Consider the following 16,538-nt stretch of genomic DNA (forward strand, 5'->3'; position numbering starts at 1 on the left):
TCACAACCAATATGATTATGCAACTTGAGATAATCTAATGCTGCGTGGTTGTCTAAAATAGCATCATGTAGTTATCGTTGTTCCTGATTCAGCAGGGCAATAGCACTGGAAGTGCGGTTTAGCTTTAGTTAAGGTGCACACAATGTTGACAAGTGTGAGAATTATGAACAGCCAGGAATGCCAACAAGTGACGCAGCCAGTGAAACATATTCTGCTTTGGATAACAAAGTAACTTTACCATTATAAGTAATTTTTTTTTTGAATAAACTAAAATAAAGCCTCCGCGTTTTTCTCAATGGGGCAAATAGTTTGCAGTGTGGAGATGTTTTGAGAACCTGCTATAAATGGTTTTCTTCTTTTTTGAATGTTCCCTAAATGTAAATACAAAGATTGCAATCCTTAAAATAATGCGGTTCTGAATTTTTTCTTCATTAATGACCTTTGTATGTAGCCATACCCTTGAGATGCTTATTTCTTGACCACATCCTTGTGACCACACTGCCGCCTTGCTTAGTTATCCTCTTACAAATTTTATTTATTTATTTATTTATTTATTTATTTATTTATTTGATTTATTTGATTTATTTGATTTATTTGATTTAAATTTTCCAGCATGCTTCTTCTTTCAATTGTGAAATGAAACAACAAAGAGTTTTGCTTTTATGGATAGCATGTTTTATTTGGCAATTGTAGGCCACTTTTTTAGATACATCTGCCAAATCAGAGGCATTTCATGAACCCAGTTTATACCAAATGAGGAGCATCTCATTGAATGACCAATGGGGACATCTCAATCTAAGGTTGCCCTGTGATGTCTCTGTTCTAAATACAGTGGTGCGTTGACTTATGAAATTAATTGTTTCTGGAACTCTGGTCGTTACTCGAAATGGTCGTAAGTCGAAGCACCATTTCCCATAGGAATGGATTGAAATGCAATTAATCCATTTTGGCCAAAGGAAAAAGATCACAAAAAACCCCAAAAAAACACTGCAAGACCCCTTGGAAATGCAATTAATCAGTTCCAGCTGAATGGGGAAAAGGAAAGCAAAGCAAGCAAAGCATGCAAGACCCATCGGAAATGCAAAAAAAAGCAAAGCAAAAAGCAAACAAACCCCCAAGACCCATCAGAAATGGGGGAAAAGCCCAAAAGCAAGCAAAACCCCAAGACCCATCAGAAATGGGAAAAAACCCCAAAAGCAAGCAAACCCCACAAGACCCATCAGAAATGGAAAAAAACCCAAAAAGCAAGCAAACCCCCATCGGAAATGGGGAAAAAACCCAAAAAGCAAACAAACCCCGAAGACCCATCACAGCATAGAAACATAATCCCACCACCCAGGCCAAAACCATGCTGCAAAACCCACCCAGAACAGTTTTTAAAAAGCAAGCTATCTAAAAGACTGAATCTCTCTTTATGAGCCTGCCCAGGCTTTAAGATCATCAGGGGTGGCCTTTCTCTCAGTCCCTCCACCCTCACAGGTGCACTTGATAGGGACATGGGAACACTCAAGAGGACTTTAATAACTGGTGGGCTGAGAGGGTTTTTTAAAATAAATGCTTGTGCTCTGCTGTTTTAAATGTGTTTTAGTATTTATTTTATTATGTACTGTTTTTAATGCAACACTTGTTTAATTCCTTTTTAATATTTATATCCCTACTCTTTTTATATCCCTACTCTACATATTGCCCTTTTAATGATGTAAGCTGCCTTGGGTTTTTTTTAAGAAAAAAGGCAGGATAAAATATAATCAATCAATCAATCAATCAATCAATCAATTGTGTTTCTGGCTAGCTAGCAGTCATTCTCAGAGGAGGCCATATAGCTCCCTGGGTGACCCTGGCATATTTGATGGGGGCCACAAACTGGAAACTATTCTCACAACCACCAAGTTCATTATGTGACTTAAACAATCCTGATTTGGCCTCTCCCCCCCCCCTTGTGTTTAAGTCAGTGGCCAAAAAGGTTGTAAATGGCTGAGGTAAAGATGGATTTTAATTAACTCACATAAATCAATCATTTTAAAACAAATGATCTTGAGGTGCCCACCCTTTGGCTCCCCTTAATAACCCCTCCATGTTTAAGGTAATATTTATGCCTTGAACACATGTTGTTTTCTTTTTCTTCAGTGGAGAAGACCATTAAATTGGTCATCCATAATTGGCTAATTTAATGGAGGATTCATAGAACAGGTAAAGTTCACCTTGGTCCCTCAGTTTTCTTTTGCAGTAGTATCCATCATGAATAGTCTGTATCAAGGTTGGGGATGATGTGACTTTCCAAATGATGTTGAACTTGAGCTCTCACCAACTGTGGCCAACAGAGCTAATGGTGAAGGAGTATTGAAGCTGAAGTTCAACCACATCTGAAAGGCAACAATCAATCAATCCATCTAATCTATCTCCATCGTCTCTCACTTTATATTTGGTGCCTGTATTTGGTTTATTCTCTTTGGAATTGTAGCTTCTGTGGCTCATCTTGTTTAGAAGCAACTAAGATAAAAGTGGTAATGTTTCTGTTTATACCCTCACTGAGGGAAAATGAGAATGGTAATAATTAAATGTGCTGTTTTCATGAAATATTTTAAATCTGAATAGGGAATAATCATTCTAGAGGGATACATGTTAGTCAACAAATTCACTCCTTCCCATAACCTAGCAGCCAAAACCCCAGAGGCCAAGAACGTTCCATACACAGAATTGTAATTAGGGCAAGGGGGTCTAGGGAAAGGTTGTGAACCCATGGGTTGGATATTAGTGTGAACCCCAAGTGAATATACCATATTCAGTCACTCTTCCTGGGAAGAAATGGTTGTTGAACACTAAGACCCAGTGTTCCTCCTCATTCCACCATCATTTCACCATGTTTGCTAGACTCACATATCCCAAGTTCTAGCAAGATGGCACTGGAGCTCAGGTGCCAAAATTGCTAGTTACAGCAATTCTGTAGCAGTTATGCTGTCCCATGTGGAGTAGCCTGAATCCGATGTCTGTTTGCCAAACTAAAGTTCATTAGAAATAAAGCCTTTACCAGCTGTGGTATCTTATTACAAATAATAAGTTTAAGATTTGAAAATGTTGTAATCACAAGTATAAGAGAAATGCTGATTGAGTGGCTCTAATGACGAAATCTTAAATACATACTGTGTACTTGGTCCGTTCCATTAAGTGGGTAAGACTTACTTGTGCAAGTATGTTATAAAAGCTAAAAATGCATTTTTAGTTTCAAGTAGTGATTTGAATGACAACTGGAAAAACTGCATGCACTACATGGGACAGGGCAGTTCAGGGAAGCACATGTTGCACAACACCTCTAAGGATCCCAGGATTGTTCAGTACGTTTTGCAGGGCATGCTCCATCTCAGATTTCATAAGGTTCTTGGGAAAGAATGAGTTCTGATTTTACCATCTGCCAATGCCATTCCGAAGTGTTGGAATGAACAGTTACCTTTCTGCCCAATGTTTAAAAAACCAAGCCAAGCCAAACAGTGTGAGGATTCCGCTTAATTGCAGTCAATAGTATACAGTATATAGTACAGCTGCTATAAAAGTATATAATACAGTTATTATCAGCACATCACATTAATCTGACTTTTCCATGCTCTGTTGAAATATGCCAATGTGGCAGAACAGTTTATATTAGGAAGTGAAATGTACAGTACTCATGTCATATAATTAATTGCATTTTTAGTTGTTCAGATCTACCTCACTGTTCTGAATGCAGATGGCACTAGTGGGAAATGTCACGTGTATTTCCTTTTGGCATGGAAAGTGAAGGCTCCAGCCCAACTGCTAATCTTAACTCAGGAAAACCTAGTGACTCAGGGCTCCATCAAAAGGGCATTTGTCCCATTCTTTGGTGTGCGCCAGGGATTAGTTCGTTCCCTTTTTTTCTTTCTGGTGATCAAATGATGTAATTGCTAAAGCGAACCAATTTATCCAAGAGCACCCATAGCCACACCTTTCTGAGCCCCTGACAGGAGCTTCTATTTTTTTTCATGCAGCTGGGTGTGCTCTTGTTTGTTCTGTTTCCAGTCCATGTGATTGCTGGGAAGAGACCAAGAACTGAGCCTTATGCTGTCAAGGCTCCTTCTGCTGTCAATTACCAGCATTGTGAATTGGCTTTATAAACAAGCTACTTCAGGGTATTAAGACATTGAGCACTTCCCTGCTCCTTGGTAGAGAGGCAGGGGAAGTGAAGTATTTTTTTTTTACTCTGTCAGACTGTCACCGATGCACTGCATCACTTAGATTAAATTAAAACATGTATATTCTTTTGCTGTTTCTAAAGTTTTGACTGTGAACAATTTCCTGATCAGCACTTCGGAAAAGGCAAAGAAAATATGTTTTAAACATTAATCTAAGTGATGCAGCACATCAGCAATGTTCTAGCAGAGTAAAAAAAAAAAGAATTTCAGTTCCTCTGCCGCTCCACTGAGGAGCATGGAAAGTGTTCATTTTGGTTCACTTATTAAGTTACTTCACAACATGAGAAATTGACAGCAGAAGATCCCAGACTAAATAGTGTCACTTGAGGTTTGTATGTCATTTGGATGCAACTTCAAACAACCCTATTTAGACCACACCAGCCCACTCCAAAAGGGCCAGTGTAGATGAGTCCTCAGTTGCTGAAAGGTAGTGGAACATTTACACAGGTCACATTGTTTCAATGGATCTACTCTAGCTGTGATTAGCAACTTGATTTAAGCCTAAGGTGGCCATTATACATAGCATCTTATGAATATGAGAAATATGACAGCCTCCCCCTGCAAGGCTGACACGGTTAAAACAAAACCAAGTTACAATCAATGTCAAAGAATCCAGTGTTTCCTTTGTTCTGCCCCCAGATTCATTTCAGTATGAGCTTCAATGGAATGAGAACCACTTGACCAGGTAGAAAATCTCTTAAAGTCTCAGAGATGTTACAGAAAAAGAAAGGGGAGTGGGAAGGCAGAGGGAGAAAAAACAAATTACAACACACTGATTTGTGGCTATAAAATTCATCAACCAGTATGTTCAGCTGCTCACAGAGCTGGCTTTAAGCACAGTAGAGGAGCTACTACTTCCTTTCCCTCTGTTGGCTGTGTGGTAGCAACTGGAGGCCAGAGAAGGGGAAAGTCTATATATTTATGTAGGCAGAAAGGTACCTCACTTGTTTTTCTGTTTGTTTCTCATACTTTCTGTCAGGATGGGGTCATGCTGTTATATAAAAAATGAAATATAAAGGTCAGTAACCTGCTTACAATTGTGGAGTGTATCAAGAGTAATACATGTTAGACTCAAGCCATAGATAACCCTCTTGCAAACAACGCAGCTCTGCGCTTGTGGCACAGGTTGTGAATTCCCCCCTTGCACAAGCTGTATGAAAAGAGGAACTATATGTGCAACAGACTATTCCACTCATGGCTGACTTCACACAGAATATTGGTGAAGATGCTTCAACTCCCTAGAAGACTGTTGCTGCTTCTGAATTTATGAGCACTGTGACATCAATATCTGATGTCTAGGACTGTGATTGCAGAGCTGAGAAAATTACTATTTAAACTAAAATTCTCCGACTCTGCTAGACATTGTGACTAGTGGCTTGTCTTGTTCTGCATGGATTTAGGTCTATATATTAAAAAACAAGTTTAGACCAGTTTTTAATTGTTATGACCTCCTGGCAGAAGATCTTTATCCTTTTAGTTTTGGATCTTAAGTTTGCATTTGGGAAGTTAACCCTCAATAATTCCCACTGACAGATAAGCTCATTGGCAAAAACCCAGAAACTTCATCTCATACTGTGCATTTAACTAATTGCTCTGAACATCAAAGGCTACCTTTTTTCAGTAACTATAAACTGGTTCATTTAAAAAGAAAGCTTTCTTTCTTGAGGCAATGGAAATGTCTTTTACGGAAGGTAAAATAGTATATCAAGGAAGAAAAATTGGGAGTTCTTCAGATGTTGTTGGGCTCCAGCACCCGTCAGCCTGAAAAAGCACATACAGTGGTCAAGAATGATAGAAGTTGTGATTGAACAACATGTGGAGGGTCATGAGTTTCCTGCCTCCGAATGTGGATCCAGGAACTTACTCTGCATGAGAGTGAGTCAAGATTTCCATTCCATATTTGCCTGGAAGCTTTGGCTTCAGTGTTAGTTAAATTTGCATCCTTCCCCCGAAAAATGAGAATGCACTTGAACCTGACTTCCGTATCTAGCAATGATTTTTGGAACTTTTATGTTCCTTCTGCCGCATCTTCAATGGTCTGGTGCTCAGTCTGATGGAGATCTGTACACAATCAAAAGTTAGCTTACATCTGTGATTATTTTGTGGTCTGATAAAGATATCATCTATCCTTGCCTTTGGACTATGGCTAAATTAGCTAGGAGGACCCCTTTTTTTCTGACTCTAGAACCTTACCACAGGGAGCACAAGGCCCAACAATGTGAAATGAGTACTTCTGATTTCTGGAATTCTACTGTTGAGTTTGGGCTTGCTATTTTGTAGGCTTCTGGGCAGGTTGAAGGCCTTGCACTCACTATACAGCAAAGTTTCTGTTCCTGGAGACTTCCTGGAGCCAACCCCACCCCACAACTTCTTCACTCCTATTTTTTGCCTGTGGATTAAGGGGAGGGAAGCTCAAGGGCCTTGAAAAGGACTTGGGGGGGGGGTCTCCTTGATTACCAAAACTGCATGTTGTCCATGCTTAGTTTAGGCCACAGTGTTAAAATACTTGCAGCAGCTCACATCTCAGTATTAAAACAGTATTTAGGACATATGTATGTATAAATATATGTGTGTGTTTATAATTTTTTTATTGCATTTATATGCCGCCCATCTAGACATAGTCTACTCTGGGCGGCTCACAACATAAAATATAAAAACAATTTAAAATATACACAGTTTTACATTAAAAAACAAAACGATATAAAATATAATATCGTAAATTTACAATTTTAACAATTAATTTAAAGCAAACAGTCTCAAGATGGCAAGAATAAAAGAAGAGAAATAAGAAATAAGAATGACTTAATTGACTGAAGGGAAGGCCTGCTTGAATAGCCAAGTTTTCGATTTTGAAAATGCCCAGCGAGGGTGCCAGCCGAATTTCGGTGGGGAGGGTGTCTTCCTACCGCCCTTTACATAAGTTGGATTTCAGGGTGATGTACAACACAACACATTTTACAAAAAAAAAATACTTTAGCACAGCAAAGGAAGTACAAAAAACAGCAAGAAGACAGCAGATTTAATAATAAAAAAAGAATTATACAGAAGACTGCAGCCAATAAAAATGTCTTGGCAAATAAAAATGTGCTAGCCTGGTGCCAAGCAGTTTGCACTGTGAATGCCAGGCATGTTATATATAAAGGTTCCTCATTTTGTTATTGCTCAAGTAGACTTTTGTGAAGTAAGCTGGCACTTGGAACAGAAATATATATCACACTTTGTGCAGAAGAAAAGCTGGATAGCATTCCTGAAACTTTGTTTGGCATCTATTAAGAGCTTATTTCCCTGTAGCTAGAAAATTCAAACTGAGGCAGACTCAGTTTAATGGGCAAAGAAATACAGAAAATGAGCATTACAAGATGTTAGTGAAATAAAGAGTGAATTGTATTTATTTTCTAAATCCCAAAATCCACATGCATTCTTATCACTATTTATCCCCAACTCAAGTGGAAATAATGATTCAGTCAATATAAAGGATGCGTAGAGCACAAAAATTGGCTGAAGTGTTGCTTTTCTACAGCAACGGCATGGGGTAAAGAGAGGATATGGCATATATCTAAGAAGAGCAGGAAGACATTATAGATGCCCCCTAATTAGAGCTGAAAAAATATTAGTGTGGGAGATCTGTGACTAAGACAGTCCTTCAAAGAAACCTCGTGCTTAAGTCCTGAAGACTAATCACAAAATAAAACAAGGTAAATTGCAAATTGCTGTGACATGCACACACAACCAGATTTTTCTTTTTTACTTATAGGCTATAAATAATTAATATAGACTGAATATTGCATAACGTCTTTCAAAGATTGATTTTATATTGAATGTTCCAAAATTGTAGATAGATAGATAGATAGATAGATAGATAGATAGATAGATAGATAGATAGATAGATAGATAGATAGATAGATAGATAGATAGATAGATGATAGATAGATAGATAGATAGATAGATAGATAGATAGATAGATAGATAGATAGATAGATAGATAGATAGATAGATAGATAGATAGATAGATAGATAGATAGATAGATAGATAGATAGATAGATAGATAGATAGATAATCTATTTTTTCCTTAATAACTGGATAATTATATAGTGACAAGACAGATGGAATCATTGAAACTATGATGAGACATAGGCACCAAAGCGCTGCTAATATTGACTATAACCATCCTCAGCCCCAAAGCAAAAAACAAAACAAAACAAAAACCAAAAAAACCCTAGTAATTTCACAGCTTGAATGAACAATCTTCTGAAGATTTGTTCTTTTTAAATTAAAAAAAAACATTTTTACAAACAGACACGGAATTTGTCAGCATTAATCCCGTTTGGCCAGGAAGGAATTAAAATTCAGTTGAGTTCTGATTGACAGGTTCAAATTTTTATATTGTTCCAGACTAGACCTAGAGGTTTCTCCCCCCCCCCCCCTTTAAAACTTGTGTCAGGAGCCTGGTTGCAGAATCTGGAGAGAACATTAACTGAAAGTACTCAGGGCTGAGATAAACTCAACTGCTCAGTTCTTTCGTAATGCAGAAATACTTTGGATATGTAAAGTACATACAAAAATTGTATGCTAATACCCTGAAGACACACAGTAAAATGTCCCTTTTTCTGAAGGAGTGTCACTTTATTAATTTCCTTAAAGCAAGCCTGGGTTTCTGGTTGTTGGTTTTTTTTTTTTTTACTCTTCCAAGAAAACCTGTCTTTTGACACTGTTTCTGTAACCTTTAATTGCCCTAAGTACTGCAAATGTCTTCCTTTCCATCCCGTCAAGCTGCAATACTTGTGTCAAAGCTCTTGCTGGCAAGCCTGATCCCTGTGTGCTCTGTGTGATCAGAAATCATAGTTTTACCCTTTTTGAAAGGGCTCTTTCGGGAACCAGTAGTTCAGCCTTTATACCCTGGATTCTTTCCATTTTAAAAAAAAGTGTGTTGGGCTTCACAATAAGCATGATTGGTCCTTTCAATGTATGTGATATCTTTAAATCTGAGGACTTTTAGTTTGGTCTATTTTTGAAGCGAGGGGAACAGTTTTACTTTTAAAAAAACATACCTTGAAAACCCGTTGCCCAATGTCCCTAAATTTGTCTGGAAGGTGAGTCATGGCAACTGGACTTCTTTCTTCCTTGGTTGAAATGTTTCGCTACTCATCCAAGTAACTTCTTCAGTCTGAGAATTGGTAGGGGATCCCTGACAGATATATCAGGGATCTCCTACCAACTTTCCTCAAACTGAAGAAGCTACTTGGATGAGTAGAGAAATGTTTGAACCTAATAAGAAAGAAATCCAGTTGCCATGACTCACCTTCCAGGCAACCTCACCTGGATGAATGAGAATTTTCATAGATATGTCCCTAAATGTGTTACAGAGGAAGAGCAAACTGTCAGCTAGAACTGGCCTATATTTTGTGATGGTCTGAACCCCAGATTAAAAGTTAGAATTTCAGGGGGGGGGAGGGAGCTGACACCATTTTTGGAATTGCCATATAGAATGTTGATTTGCACTGCCAGCAGGCAGCAATAATAAACTCTGTACTGGCTTAACATTCTTCTCAAGCTATCTACTAAAAAGCAATCACTTTTTTTAGATAAAAAGGTAATGGTTCCCCTTGACAATTTTTTGTCCAGTCGTGTTCGACTCTAGGGGGCGGTGCTCATCCGCGTTTCCAAGCCATAGAGCCAGCGTTTTTGTCCGAAGACAATCTTCCGTGGTCACATGGCCACGGAAGATTGTCACTGCCAATTTGTATCATATCAGTCTATATATGATACAAAGTGTATATATAAAATCGGAATATAGGTAATGCACTTTTGGGCAAACTGGCCTGCTTTTGGATTTTTAAGGCCGATTTCCCCAGTTTTAAGAGACTCTTTTGAAGTCTTTAGCAATAGAATCAAACTCCTGGCCTCTGGCTCCATAGCCAGATGCCTAAATCACTGAGCTATCCAGTGGTTAGCTGAAGTCTCCTAGCTCCCATGAAAGTGAATGGATCAATGTAGCAACTAATCCAACTCTGCATGATGAGGATCAGATTGTATTATTGGTTTTGTGTTTATAGAAGTAGCTTTGCCTTGTAGAAATTGTTGCATTTAGTTACTGCAGTCTTAGGAGGTGGCAGTACATAGAACAAGAAAGAAAAAAGGCATGCTCTTTTTAGAAAGATTTTTTAAAAATCATTTGGGCACTTTCCCTTTTCTTTTTCCATTCTTCTCAAAATGAAAACACCCCTTCATGCTGTTCGTTCATATTTGCAAATGTAACCAAAAAAATCCTTCCTAAAAGTGAGAGTGCGGATTGCACCACACCACACTTGTGGGAATGAATAATGCCCAGAAGCTATTTTTGGACTTGCTGTCTGGATCCTTTTACTTGTTCCTTAATCTCCACCCTGTTTCTTTTATACAGACACAGTATTTTCAGTGTAGTATGAAAGTGGCATCATTGCCTGGAGCCGTAGATCCTTCTTTTTTGAAGAAACCAACCCTAAGTTTTTTTAATACAACTACTCCCCCCAAGCTTTTTAGATTACTTCAAGCTGCACTGGAGAATTTCTGATTCATCCTTCTAGATGTGAGATGATGGCAGGGTCTATAAAGGTTGTGGATTCTTCCCACCTAGCCTGTGACATCACTGGAGGCAGAAGGAGAGAATGCTAGAGTTACCAATGTTGCTAAAGACCAAAAAAGTATTATTTCTAAGTCTAGGGCAGGGGTCTCAAACTCAATTTATCTGGGGGCCGCTGGAGGCAGAGTCTGGGTGAGGCTAGACCGCATCAGATTTTTCGCCAAGCGGAGCAAGAGCCTGAGGAAGCCGCCCAGGAGTTTCCTTAGCCTGGCTGGGACTCCAAGGAGGAGGAGGAAGAGGGGCGCGCGCAAGCCCTCGTTGCCAGCCACGACCCCCTCCAGCTCCTTCTTCACTACCAGCAGCAGCAGCAGGACTAAGAAGCAGAAAAGGGAGGGAGTGCTAGCAACCGCCTAGCGGGGAGGAGGGCACGACATAAATTTTAAAAAAAAACCCTCACAGAATCACCTTGCCAAGGAGAAATGCCCCCATCAGTACCCACGGAAATTAAACAGAACGGGGTAGGCCCCACACAGGTGCGCGCATGCACGTGCGCACGCACGCACACGCACACACACACAGAGAGGGAGGGAGGGAGAGTGGTCCAGCAACCACACACACACACACACCACACACACACACACACACACACAGAGAGAGAGAGAGAGAGAGAGAGAGAGAGAGGTCCGGCAACCTTCCTCTGAGCCCCCCCCCAAAAAAAGGTGCAGCAGCAGCTACCCCCACCACAAGAGAGGAGCAAACTTTGCAAGGTGAGCCCAGGCAGCCTCCAGAGCCGAGGTGGCTGAAGCAGGACAAAGAGGAAGGGGAGGAAGAAGCACCACCAGGTGCTGAGGTGGCCACTGGCTGGGTTGGTGCTGGGGTTGCCGAGAGAGAAAGAGAGCCACTTCCCTGGAAGAGGCGGCGGCTGTGGCAGCTGCTGTTGTCGGCGCTGTTGAAGGTGCTCTTTGAGGACGGGCCGGGAGTGAGCTGCACTCTCAGGCATTGCTCTGCGGCAGCTCGGGTGCTCAGGGAAAAGGGCCAGCAGCACACCTCGCTCACTGATTCTCACCCAAGACACCGCCTCTTGCACCCTCTATCCAGAACTGCAGCTGGCAAACAAGCGGGCTGGCTGGCAGGCTGCAGTTCCAGATGGAGGGTGCAAGAGGCGCTGTCTTGGGAGAGAGCCGGTGAGCAAGGTGAGGCTTTTTTTTTTGACTTTTGACAGCAGAGGCTGCGTGGGTGCTTTGGAGGGGGCAGGCAAGGCGGGGGCCACAAACTATCATCTGGTGGGCCGCAAATTGCCCCCCAGATGCATGTTTGAGACCCCTGGTCTTGGGGAAAAGATTTCTCCTGCTAATCCATCCATAAAGAAAGTTTGTAACTATTTTTTTAAAAAAACCCTTTTATTTATTTTGAGTGTGATGAGTGAACATGCATGCATTATAAAACAATATATGCCCTTTAGCCATCACATTATGACCAAACTATTTTGGTTAGCCTTCCAGCACCCTGCTAGCTCATTTTACGAATTTCTAATGTGTGTATTGTACAAGTCTATCTCTTTAAAGGGGAAATAATACTACAAACACATTCCCCACAATGACTTGGTAGATATCTTATTTTTTCCTCCCATTTCTTTAAAGCCATTGGAACTAGCTTTGCTGTTCTCTTCTCTAGCAATACAGTTAATTTACCTTGGATTTTTAAAAAAGTAAAGCAGCAAAGATTAAAATCCGCCCAGGGTACCTTCAGAAGAGGCAAAGGGTGGACAACTTCTGAAAACTCAAGAAAGGGTTGCCATAGGTCAGAAATGAGATTGCAACACAGTTATGTTAAGAATATTTGCTTTTCATCTTTTCTGTTTTTTGCCTAGTTTTCTAGCCAATAAAAAAAAGAACTAGAACTATCAGAGAAACTAGTTTTATTTTTTTCCACTGAAAATGTTTGTCTATTGACTTCCATGTTTTCCCCAGTAGACTGATACAGGCTCAGTTTACATCTTACAAAGTTGTATGGCAGAGTTTTGATATCTGTAGAGTTTACAATAAATCCAGTCCTAGAAAATGGATAAAATAACAATTTCCCCTTCCCTGGGCATCCATAGATAGTTATGTAATTCATACAGTAGGGGGATTTTAATAATGCTTTTCATAAGGTCTCCCATAGTATTTTTTTCCATTTCCCCTTACTTTCAAGTAATGTATGTAGGGGTTACCTCATCTCTGTTCACATATAGTTTTTAATTATTGGTGTGATACACTGTGACCAGAGATGAAGTAATCCCTACATATGTTACTAGAAAGTAAGAGAAAAGAGCAAGGGTGAGAAGGAGAAGGTGGTGATACCTATTATGGGATTATCCTGATGTGTAGCTTATAATATATTTTCAAAAATTACTGTTCAAACTTATGATATTCTGTACTCTGAGAAGGTTAAATACTTTTCCATGTTATTTTTCTATGGAGACATTTTTGAGAAACTTAGTAGCCAGAAACTTTGAGTAAGAAAGCAGCTTCGCCAGTGAACCATAAAAGGATTAGCAGAGGTGGGACCAGAAGAAGGAAGGCAAGAAGGAGGGCTGTGGACTGGAATGTGATTTGTATTACATCCAGCATGAATGGTGAACTCCCAAATCAATTTGCAGCCTCTCCATGAGCAGTGAATTTGTGATTTCAAACATAATACAGGCTGTGAATCAAATTATAGCAAAGTAGTTGTATCCTTAGCTCATCTCAAGATAAACATCAGCAGAGTCAGCAATTGGAATTATTATATACATTTGAGTGTGGGGTTGCTTTTTTCTCTTGTATCTACTGATTGATTACCAACTACCAAGGCTCAGCTGAAAAGTTCCAATTCTAAAGCAGAAAAGGTGATGGAAGTCATACATGTAAAACATGCCAAGCAAAATGCTTCAGTATACTGGTGCAGGGAAGTGTTTCTAATCAGAAAGCTCATTTGCCAACCAGCTTGCTAATCATGCCCTTTATCAAGGTCAAATTATGTAATACTAGTAGCATGGTGTTGGAACATGAAGGTATGCTTGTGTAATGCAATTCCTTCCAAGCCTTGTGCCTGAGCATTCACATGTATAAACAAAACTTTACTTCCCAGTGGCCCCTTTTTGTCTCCAGTTCTGTTGACACTCAACCATCTGAGCACACTGTCAGGGAGAATGATGGAGTTAGGTGATGGTTGTGGTGGTTACTGATATCTCCCCCTAAGCAGCCACAAAAGCCAGAGATACACCCTAAGTTAAAAGCAAAACAAAACAAGACAAAACAACTCTGCAAATGCATATATTAGCTGGTAGATATAATTAACTATTGACAGTCTGGGAAAAATACCATGAATTATTAATGAAATAGTAATTTATTTATTTATTTATTTATTTCATTTATACCCCGCCTATCTAGTCAATTGTGACCACTCTAGGCGGCTTACAACATGCATTTAAAAAAGAAACATATAACAAACCACATCACAAATAATAATTTACATAAATTAAGATAGAATAAAAAAAATTTTTTTTCCCAAAGATGGCGAGAAACGGGGTATATTATAACAGAAAAAGAAAGTGTTAGGTAGAAAGGGGGAAGGCCTGCCTAAACATCCATGTTTTCAGTTGTTTCTTGAAAATACCCAGCGAGGGAGCTGCGCGAATGTCAGGAGGTAAGTTGTTCCAGTAATCCTTCTTTATGATTGATGGAATTCAGACAGGACCATCAAGTAACTCTTAAAAAAACCCATTTTTTAGCTATGGACTTTGTCCTCCCAGCCCAGAGGGAGGACAAACCTGGGGCCCAACTTTATTAGCTATTTAAACTAAAAAAACTCATTCTACAAGGGGGCCTACCATAGTGTAATATTATCTCCAAATCTGGTGTAGCCTTTACATATGGATCATTCAAGAGCAAGGCAAATTCATATTTCTGAATCGTGCTGTGATCTGTACAGCACATATTCAGGAGCCTGGTGATAGGGCTACCCCCCAATGCCCCAGCCCACTGAGCCTCATGACCCTAGGTGAACTGCTGCCTGGGAGGTCCCCCCATGGAGAAACCACCTCTCGTCAGCAGCCGTATTGGCACCACCTGAAAGGGAGATGGAATATTTTTGCACCTCATGACTTCCATGAACTCACCCCGACTCTTCCCCTCACACTACCCGCCATTGTGACCAGGAATGTGTCTTTAACTGTCCATTATGAATTAATTAATTTTAATAACACTCGAGCAATAAGAATGGGATGGGCAAAAACACATCTGCATCCCTACAAGCCAATCTAGAATGCAGGCCAAAAATTCCCATCCAGCTTCATAAGCAACCAGCTAATCTCATTCTTATCTTTAGGGTGGGTGGAAGGGTTGCTTGGCCGATGCAAAAAAGGCTGGGCAAAGAGGGACTCCTATTTCTAAAAGATCCATCCCTCTACCCTCTTTGGGGGCGGCATTGTCCACCCTGATCCATTCTCCAGATGGGAGGACAAAGCGCTCCTGCCATGGCAGCTTCGCGCCTGGTGGAGCAACCATAGGATTCAAGAAGGAAACCATGTTTGTTAGAACATTTTTGTAACACAGGAATTAAGAAAACAAAACTTTTCAGTAAAGAAGGAGACATTAGAATATTGCAACATGTGAAGTATCCCAAAACAATCATTGTGATTTGAAGTTGGGTAAGGGGAAGAGAAGTGAACAGGTTAACTGAGGGTAGAGCAGAATTGTCAGTGAGACTTACATAGCATCTAAGAAGTGGAGAGAATGCTGGGACATAAAGGCATGTGTCATAGTCAAAAAGCTATTATCTGCTCTTAAAGATGTGAAGGACAATAATGTGAGCAATAGTACTTTCAACAGCCGAAAAGCTTAAGTTGTTTATTGATATATGTTGTGCAAGGATGCCTTTTGAACATTGACACTGTATTTCCTCTATCTGGATCTGGTTTGAAAGACCAAGATGAAATGTGCATACGTGAAGAGTAAGCTGTAAGCAAACACAGTTTGTGATTATGCATAACATCCTTCTTGATCTCAGTGCATGTTGGTTTAGGTTTCGTCCTTAGCTTTCAGTTTCCCTACTTTGTACAGCTTGAGCCAAAAATTCTGGTTTGAAGTTGGCAAGGTTTTGGTTGGTTGGTTGGTTGGTTGGTATGTAATAAATGAATAAAGTTCATGGACCACCCATACACTAAATATCTAATGTACTTGTAGGAAATGCCAGGGGATAGAAAGTTGTGTATTCACCACAGCATCCTATTTGCTATTTTGATCACTCATTTCCCATCTGTTTTCTTCCTGTCAGTCTGCCACGTGCAGTGTTCATTGGACGTCTTCTCCAGCAAAAGTGCAATGTAATAAATGGTAGTGTTTCTCTCTCAAAATTTCTTGTCTTTGTTTGGAATTTGTTTTATTTCACTCCATATAAATACAATTTCTCAAATATATCTATATATCATGTACATTCTATAGAATATAGATTTACGTGATGCATACAAAAGATTAATGAAATATATTGTGGAAGATATATCTGCTTGACATTTCAGAACTCTCTCAATAATACATGCCTAGCAAATATATTTAACACCATGACATTTCAAATTTGCTGTGAGACTTGTCAAATGCAATAAGGTTCAGATACAATTTTGTTGTTGGAGACTCTGCTGGCAATTTCCATTACATCAGGTATTAAAAAGAAGTGTGTGAATTTTGTTTTTCACAAGACCCCAGATATTTCTCCCTTCCTGATGACAAAGCGATTCTGCATGTTTTTGATTGCT

The sequence above is a fragment of the Pogona vitticeps genome, chromosome 2 (genome assembly GCF_051106095.1).
Source record: "Pogona vitticeps strain Pit_001003342236 chromosome 2, PviZW2.1, whole genome shotgun sequence".
In the NCBI taxonomy this organism is placed as follows: Eukaryota; Metazoa; Chordata; class Lepidosauria; order Squamata; family Agamidae; genus Pogona; species Pogona vitticeps.